The following is a 9,506-nucleotide window of genomic DNA, read 5'->3' on the forward strand; positions in this document are numbered from 1 at the left end:
CAGAGTTTATTCTTTTAAATCTAGGGGAGGGGAAATTTTAAATAAAAAATTAGACAAGAATTAATCATTATCATGATCACCGCAGCGAGGAACATAATAGCCATGAAATGGAAGAAAGAGAACCCTCTTCAGTGCATTTATGATATCTTAAATTGTGGGGTTATTTGAATTTTAGACACAATAACAGATAATATACAAAGACCAGATCCTCAAGCCCAACATGTTGATCTATGAGAAAAATGGCTTCCTTTTATTAAAAAAAACATTTCAAGGTCAAGACTACTTCAATACTATACCAAAATGCTTTTCTTATTGCATTTCATCGAAAGCTCTTTCACGCCAGCAACAACTAATTTGAACTTCTTATCTTTTTTCTCTTATGAAATTGTTTATATAACCATAGAGTAATGTCTTGTTAACTTGTGCCACCTGATGTTTCTAGTTAACAATAAAAATTGTTTTTTAAAAAATTTCTTCTTCTTCTTCTTCCTCTTCCTCCTCTTCCTCTTCCTCCTCTTCCTCTTCCTCTTCTCCTTCTTCTCCTCCTCCTCCTTCTCCTCCTTCTCCTCCTCCTCCTCCTTCTCCTTCTTCTTCTCCTTCTTCTCCTCCTCCTCCTCCTCCTCCTTCTTCTCCTTCTTCTCCTCCTTCTCCTCCTTCTCCTTCTTCTTCTCCTTCTCCTTCTTCTCCTCCCCCTTCTCCTTCTCCTTCTTCTCCTCCTTCTTCTTCCCACCACTCTGTGCCAGAATTCCAAAGGTGCCCACAGGCATTAAAATGTTGGAGGCCCCGACCATAGAGTCTGCCCTCTGAAGCCATTTCCTCCAGGGGAACTGATCTCTGCAGTCCGGGGTTTAATTGTAATTCTGAAGGTGTTGGGTTTTTTTAATCCCTGTGAACCATTTCAGGAACCCCATTTAGCTGGGAGGAAAAAAACAGAGCACTGCCTGTCACCCCTAAAGACAGCAGAAAAGAGCAAGAGTCCAGGAACACGTTAAAGACTAACTTCCGCACTGCCATTTTTGTCACTCTTTTGTCCAGGGCTTTTTTGTAGAAAAAAAACAGCAAGGAAACATAATAAAAATAAAGCACAACCCACACACAACAGCAGAAACTTATTAACATAATAGGCCACACCCAGCAGCAGAAACCCATTAGCATATTAGGCCACACCCCTGACTGTGCCACTCATTAGCATATTAAGCCGCACCCCCCATGTTTCCAGAAGTGTGGTCATCCAGCCACACCCACCTTTTGCTTGTTATTCTGTTTACTTTGTTTATTGACTTTTTTTGTAGCAGGAACTCCTTTGCATGTTAGGCCACACACCCCTAATGTAGCCAATCCTAATGAGTTTCTGCTGTTGGGCGTGGCCTATTATGCTAATGAGTTCCTGCTGGGTGTGGCCAACTCAGGAGCCAGCCGGAACTGCGTTCCTGTGCGTTCCTGCCCAAAAATAGCCCTGCTTTTGTCCCTATTGCTTTGGGTCGTCGTCCCTGTTCCACATGTGTTTGGTTCCTCCAGGACTACTAGAGAAAACAAAACACATGGGGGGGGGACCCTGAAGCAATAGGGACAAACAAGAGACAAAGATGACAGTGCGGAAGTGGCCCACATAGTGGCAGAGGATGAGCTTTCCTGAGTCACAAGTTCTGAAGAAGTGAGCAGTGACTCAGGAAAGCTCCTCCCCTGCCACAAATTTTGTTAGTGTTTAAGGTGCTACTGGCCTCTTGCCAGTTTGGTGTAGTGGTTAAGTGCGCAGACTCTCATCTGGGAGATCCGGGTTTGATTCCCCACTCCTCCACTTGCACCTGCTGGATGACCTTGGGCAAGCCACAGTTCTCTCGGAGCTGTTCTCTCAAGGGCAGTCCTCGAGAGAGCTCTCTCAGCCCCACCTACCTCTCAGGGTGTCTGTTGTGGGGAGGGGGAGGGAAAAGGAGATTGTAAGCTGCTCTGAGACTCCTTTGGGTAGTGAAGGATGGGGTATAAATCCAATCTCCTCCTCCTCTTTTTCTTTTCTACTGCTACAGACAGACTTACACAGCAACCCATCTGGATGTACCCCTCAAGGTCGCATACAAAAGTTGTGGCTTGTAGCTAAAAGGGCGTTTTCGCACGCAGAACGCCCCTGAGGGTCACCTTTCTTACTCTGCCATGCAGGATTGAACTAGAAGGACCTTGGCCAGAACTGCCACAGCCGTTCCCATGAACTACCGATCTCCAGCCAAGAACCTTCTGCCCCTTTCAAAAAGACACAACCAGGGCCTTTTTTCCCCCTGGGGGAACGTGCCGGAACAGAGTCCCGGAACCTCTCCGACAAGATTCTTTTAAAAAATGTTTAAAAGTTCATAAGTTTTCAGTATACAGATCAAAAACCTCATTTCCCTCCTGAGAGTTCCGGTACCTCTCCCGTCCCTCCCCCCAAAAGCCCTGGGCACAACCAAACCCATCTCCCGGCTTCTTCGGGCAAAGCTAGGACGACCAAACCCGTTTGGATTTTGGTGTGTCGGAGCAACAGGGCCTTGGAGTGAGGATACACCAACTCAGGGCTTACCAGCTGCCAGGGTTGCCAGGTCTGGGATGGAAAATACCTGGAGACTTTGGGGGTGGAGCCAGGAGGGGTGGGGTTTGGGAAGGGGAGGGGCCTCAGCACGGTACAGTGCCACAGGGTCCACCCTCCAAAGCAGCTATTTTCTCCAGGGGAGCTGATCTCTGTCAGCCGGAAATCGGCTGTAAAAGTGGGAGATCCCCAGGCCCTACCTGGAGGCTGGCAACCATACCAGCTGCTGTCCTTTATACAGTTTATATCTCCCGTACCTGGCATTACGTTTTACGGCACACATGGCCTCAGCCCGGCCAGACAAAGGGACATTTATGTCAGATCTGGCCCTCATAACAAATTAGTTCGACACCTTTGCACCACACCATACCGATTGCCCTGTCTTTCCAAAAGAAGTTGATTTGATTGTTCCATTGTTCTTATGCTCACCACGTGCCTTCGACTGATTTACACAGTGTTGGATTTCTCAGTTTCGACTGTTGCTTTCGGCTGTTGGAATCTACTTTGTTAGCAGTGCTAATGTGTAGAAGGGCTGAATGTTCCCAATTAAACCAGCCGTCCTCCTGAACTGGTATCAGCAGGGCCATCAAGAGGAAGAGATGGGGGGGATGGAATCCCAGGGCCCCAGGCCTGTTTCTCCTGTAACACCTGACGAAATAGAAGAAGAAGAACAAGAAGAAGAGGAGAAGAAGAAGAGGAGGAGAAGAGGAGGAGGAGGAGGAGGAGGAGGAGGAGATTGGATTTATACCCTGCCCTTCACTCAGAGTCTCAGAGCGGCTTGCAGACACCTTTCCCTTCCCCTCCCCCCAACAGACACCCTGTGAGGTAGGCGGGGCTGAGAGAGCTCTGACAGAGACGGCTCTTTTTCAAGAACAGCTCTTATCAGAACTACAGATTGCCCAAGGTCATTCAGCAGGTGCAAGTGGAGGAGTGGGGAATCAAGCCCAGTTCTCCCAGATTACAGTCCGCACACTTAACCACGACACCAAACTGATTGGCCTATTAAAATCAGGAAAAGCATCTGGTCCTGATGCAATTCTACCTGAATTTTAAAAACTGGACCCTGTCTGATGGGCTGCCCCCCTTGTGTCTTTTTGTACAATGATTGATCAATCTGGCCTTATTCCTGATGCATGGTTACATGCGATCGTGGTCCCAGTTTATTAAAAAAAAAGGTGATTGCTCAATTCCTTCCAATTATAGACCAATCAGTCTGCTTTCCATAATGGGCAAACTATATGCCAAGCATTTACTATCTAAGCTTACCATACGGATGATAGAACAGAGAGTTTTAGGCCCAGAACAGCTGGAATTTTGCAAAGGGAAAACTTCTTTAGACTATTGCATTATATTAGACCACCTGATTAGCAAGTGTGTAAAAAGAAGCAATGTAAAATTATACGCTGCCTTCATAGATCTAAAAGAGGCGTTTGATTCAATCGACAGGGAACTCCTCTGGGCTAAACTACAACAACTAAACATAGAAAAGAGACTCCTCAACCTTATAAAAAAGCTATATACATCAACAAAATGCCAAATTAAATGTTCATGGACAGGGAAATGAACTTCAAAAATCCTGTCCAACAAAGGAGTCAAAAAAGGCTGTATATTAGCACCCTTTCTATTCAACCTGTTCCTTAATGATTCCGTCCCCTACCTCAAAGCCACTGATGGCCACACTCCTAAACTGGGTTCTGTCCATGTCCCTCTGCTACTATATGCAGACGACGTGGTACTATTGTCCTGCCCTAAAGTTGGTTTGAAGCGTTCACTAAATAGATGCCTCTCATATTTTATAGCTAATAAATTACTCCTAAACCATGAAAAATCAAAAATACTTGTCTTTGCCAAAACTTGGAAACGATCCAAATGGACAACTGGAGGCAAACCAATTGAACAAATTAAAATTTTCAGATACTTAGGTTTGCACTTCCAGAATAATGCTGCTGCCATTTCCCAATTCTTCTATACCAGAGGCAATCAATTCATACCAGTTGCATTAAAAGTCTTCAAGGCCAAAGTAATTCCCCAACTCATGTATGGTATCCCAATATGGATAAGCACACTTAATGGTACCATTGAACATGATCAATCTAAATTTCCTCGGAAGATCATGGGAATGCCGCACGGTGTACCTTATGCAGCCTTATGTCTAGAAACTGGATTAAATCCAGGGGAATCTAGTGCGTGGTTTATGACACTAAAATATTGGCTGTGTTTACATTACAATGTAGATCAAGGGTGTCTTACACAACAAATGCTCACAGAGTCAAACGTGTCTAACTGGCTACCACACACTGAGAACAAAATAACTGCCATGGGTCTCCCAATAGACTCACTTTTTATGCTCCCTTTTATGGGCGCTTTTCAGGTGATGAAACACAGAATCCTTGACATTGAAAGACAAAGGTTACACAGCTTAGCCAACAAATCTTGTTCCCCCTCTGAATTTTGAGATTCCCCTCACAGTAGGCCAAATGACCCCATACTTATCTGATATACAAGTACCACAACAGCACAGAGCCTTTTCTCTTGCAAGATTCAATGCAATACCATCAGCAATCCTGCACGGAGTATATACAGCTAGACTTCGCCATTGTAACTCTGGATGTATTGAGACAGTTTCACATATCTGTTTGCATTGTCAATTTAATGTAGATAAACGTTTTAGATATGTGAACCCTATCTTAGCCAACATGACAGACCTTCCTGATGGTTTAAAAGTGCACCGTCTTCTGAATGACTCTGCTCCTGAAATATCAATGAAGGTAGCCATGTTTTTACAATCGGCTATAAAGCTACGAGGAGCTGCGGTGGCTCAAGTGGTTAAGACGCTGAACTGCAGGCTGTGGAAGGTCGGTAGTTCAGCAGTTCGAGACCCGGATGCCACATGACGGAGTGAGCTCCCGTCTCTAGTTCCAGCTCCTGCCAACCTAGCAGTTCGAAAGCAAGAAATTGCAAGTAGATAAATAGGTACCACTTCAGTGGGAAGGTAACAGCATTCTGTGCACCTTGGTGTTTAGTCATGCCGGTCACATGACCACGGAAATGTCTTCGGACAGCGCTGGCTCGGCGGAAGACCAGAAGGCCTGGCGTGATCTGGTCCATGGGGTCGCGAAGAGTCGGACTCGACTGTGCGACTGAACAACAAATAAAGCTACGACAGGAAAAACTACCAAAATGAGTAATACTTTGTAACAAATTGTTTTATGCAACATTATGCAATATTTTGTAGTCTGTAAAATGGTTGGTTCTATATGTATATTTCTCTTTTATAGTAATCCTCTTTTAAGATATTGTTTTATGCCAATAAAGGCTAACTGACTGACTGATCCAGGCCTGTTGGGAAAGCCGTGTGATTGACTTTCATAACATGAATTAGATCGGAGCGGTGTGTGGAGAGTACCCCAGAGAGAAAACCTGCCATAACTCTGTGAGATCGAACACGTCGAGAGCTCACAGTCACCTGTACAGTTTCATGGCAGTGCATGGATATGAAACCAGGTCTCCCAGATGCTAGTTCAGGGATCTCCCATTTTGGGGTCTACAATCCACTGTGAGCCAGCTGGCTGATGGGGGAAACCCCACTCCCAAATAGGGACATCATTGAGCGACACCCCAACGCAAAGGTGTCACCCAAAAGTGAGGTCTTTGTGTCAGCAATGTCACATGTGACACTCTGGTTTTGAGGCAAACTCTATGGTTTGGAAGCAGAAACCACCCAAAACCAATGTCGCCAATGTGATGGAGTCACCTTTGGGGGACATCGTCACATCGGGACGTCACCCAATGGTGTCCCACCCCCGGAACACCCCCCCAAATCCCCCTGCTGCGACAGCGAGGGGACCTGGCAAACCTCCCCACCAAGTGTTTCTAGAAAGTCGCCGAGAGGGCTTTTGCCCGCCAAGTCTTCTTATTGGCCACTGGAGATTTGATTGGCTGTGTAGATTTCCTAAGAATGTTGCTTTTATCAGCCCAAGGGTCTTCACTGTGTGACTGAAGGTAGACAGCAGCCGCCATTTTCTGAGACTGGCTTTGCCTCTTGCGGCAACCATCTTCTGGCAGCCATTTTGTGGCTTCAGCCACCCCGCTCTGCCAGAACTCCCAAAGCGCCCTCAGGCTCAAAAAGCTTGGGGACCCTGTCCCTAGTCCAAAACTCTAGCCACTCTACCATACCACACCTTTCTCCGGGAGACTGTGGCACCAATCGGCAGCCCAGCCCCCGCATCAGTGGCCAGCCACACTGTGGAAAGACAAGGGGCTTAGAAGCCCACCAAGCCAAACCATTCAGGTGAGCATTTTCATTTTTGAACCAGGCTCCAGGGAAGCAGACTAACCGGGCAAGGGAAGCAGAGGCCGCGGGGGCTTTGCCACCACAACCTCTGCATTGCTAGAAGGTGCCCTACAGGTGCCACCTCCTTCCCAGTCCACGAGCAGCTTAATCATTCTCCAGGCCCCCAGTCTTAATGACAGGTTGGCCTTCGCCTCTGAAAACCTCCGTTTAGCTCAGCAGATGGAGAGCCGGATAGTAAAAGGCAGGTGCTGCCCCGTACCTGAACTCTGTTAAAAAATAACCTGCATACAGCCCAGGTGGAAGTGCTCAGCCCAGGTGGAAGTCATGCTCCAATATGATGCAAGCCATCCCCTGCCAACAACACTCTTGTGATGTAGGCCAGTCATTAGGCAAAGGAGCTAGGGGCAATATTCAGAAGTCTGCAGGAGGACCTTTCAGCCTCTCAAGGGATGCCATCGCTAACTTAAAAGTCACTGTTCCTTGGCAAAAAAAAAGCTTCCGTGAGAAACGGTTGAATTTGGATTCGTCAAGGGGCTTGACCAGGGGTTTGAGCAGAATCAACTCCCATCTTGGCCATAGCAGATCCTGAATTGCTTGACCCAGGGGCCCCCAATATTCTTGAGCCTGCCCTCCAGGCACCTTTGGAATCCTGATACAGGGTGGTGGGTGCAACCACAAAATGGCCACCACAGGAGGAGGAGCCAACCACAAAATGGCTGCCACAGGAGGCACTGCCCCATGCATAAGAGGAAGCCTAAGTGCAGGCGAGGAGAAGGATAAGTTAAAAAAAATGCTGGGAAAGAAGTGAAAGTGAATAAAACCAACCCTGTGGTGGCGGCGGTGGCTACCACTGAAACAGCTTTCTTTTAATCTGCCCAGCCAATTGGATCTCCAGTGGCCAGTCAAAAGCTCTGCTAGGCAAATGCCCCACCCGGCCCTGCTCAGCTCTCGTGAACGCACGCCTCATACGCTTTTTTTGAGTTTTGCGCACACAGATCTCTTCACACCCCACACCATTTCTCTTCCCCTTTGCGGTGCGTATCTCTCTCTCTGCAGACTGAGAATCCATTTCACACATCCGATGGAGAAGAGGAGATTGGATTCATACCCCGCCCTTCACTCGGAGTCTCAGGGCGATTTACAATCTCCTCTCCCTTCCCCTCCCCACGACAGACACCCTGTGAGGTAGGTGGGGCTGAGAGAGCTCTGACAGAAACGGCTCTTTTTCAAGAACAGCTCTGACAGAACTATGGCTTGCCCAAGGTCACCCAGCAGGTGCAAGTGGAGGAGTGGAGGATCAACCCCAGTTCTCCCAGATTAGAGTCTGCGCACTTAACCACTATGTTTATGCTTTGATTAAGAAGTGCTGGTCCATAAAGATGTCCCTGGATTTTTTCTGGTTGTGGTTGTGGTACCCTAAGGCAAAGGTGATTTTGTCGGGGTATCCTTGGCTTGACTCTCAATTCACAAGCCATACTTTATGCCGCTCCAGGTGGGAGCCGTCGTGGTCTGAAGCAGTAGGGCAAATTTTGAGTCCAGTGGCACCTTTGTTGGTCTTAAAGGTGCCACTCGACTCAAAATGTGTTTGTGCTGCTCTGTTCCCAAAATGTGCAGGGCCCCGATATGAAGACAGCCGTGTAGCATTTTCCTGCGGCCATTTCCCCAACCTGAAACCACCCCAGCCAGCTGTGCTCGTTGGCCCATGGCAGGGGGTAGGGTTAGGGTTGCCAACCTCCAGGTGGGGCCTGGCGATCTCTCAGGAGTACAGCTCACAGAGATCACTTCACCTGAAAAAAAGTCCCGGCTGCTCTGGGAGTTGGGACTCTATGGCAACAGCCGTGTACCCGGCTGAGGTCTCTCCCCTCTCCAAACCCCACCCTCCTTAGGCTCTGCCCACAAATCTCCAGGAATTTCACAGTCTGGAGCTGGCAGCCTGAGTAGGGTTACCAACTTCCAGGTGGTGGCTGGAATTCTCCTGGGATGTCAACGGATCGTTATCTGGAGGAAATGGCAGCTTCGGGAGGTGGACTATTTTTGTGTATGTGCGTATGACTGGCAGTCAGGGCTGACATCTGGCGACCCCTAGTGCGACTTGGGCAGTTCAGAGAGGTGGTTTACTATTGCCGGCCGCTTTGTTCCGGCCCTGGTATTCCTTGGAGTTCTCCCATCCAAGTACCTGCCAGGGTCGGCCCTGCTTAGCTTCCGAGATCTGACAAGATCGGGCTTGGCTATTAGCCACCATAGCGAGGCAGAGAGCCAATTTGGTGTAGTGGTTGAGTGCGCGGACTCTAATCTGGGAGAACCGGGTTTGATTCCCCACTCCTCCACTTGCACCTGGCTGGATGACCTTGGGCAAGCCGTAGTTCTGATAAGAGCTGCTCTTGAAAAAGAGCCGTTTCTGTCAAGAGCTCTCTCAGCCCCACCTACCTCACAGGGTGTCTGTTGTGGGGAGGGGAAGGGAAGGGAAAGGAGTTTGTAAACCGCTCTGAGAGTCCTTTGGGTAGTGAAGGGCGGGGTATAAATCCAATCTCTTCTTCTTCTTTTACCTCACAGGGTGTCTGTTGTGGGGAGGGGAAGGGAAAGGAGTTTGTCAGCTGCTCTGAGACACCTTTGGGTAGTGGGGAGGGAGGAAAGGAGTTTGTAAACTGCTCTGAGAGT

The sequence above is a fragment of the Gekko japonicus genome, unplaced genomic scaffold (genome assembly GCF_001447785.1).
Source record: "Gekko japonicus isolate JY-2015 unplaced genomic scaffold, Gekko_japonicus_V1.1 scaffold1266, whole genome shotgun sequence".
NCBI classification, from domain to species: domain Eukaryota; kingdom Metazoa; phylum Chordata; class Lepidosauria; order Squamata; family Gekkonidae; genus Gekko; species Gekko japonicus.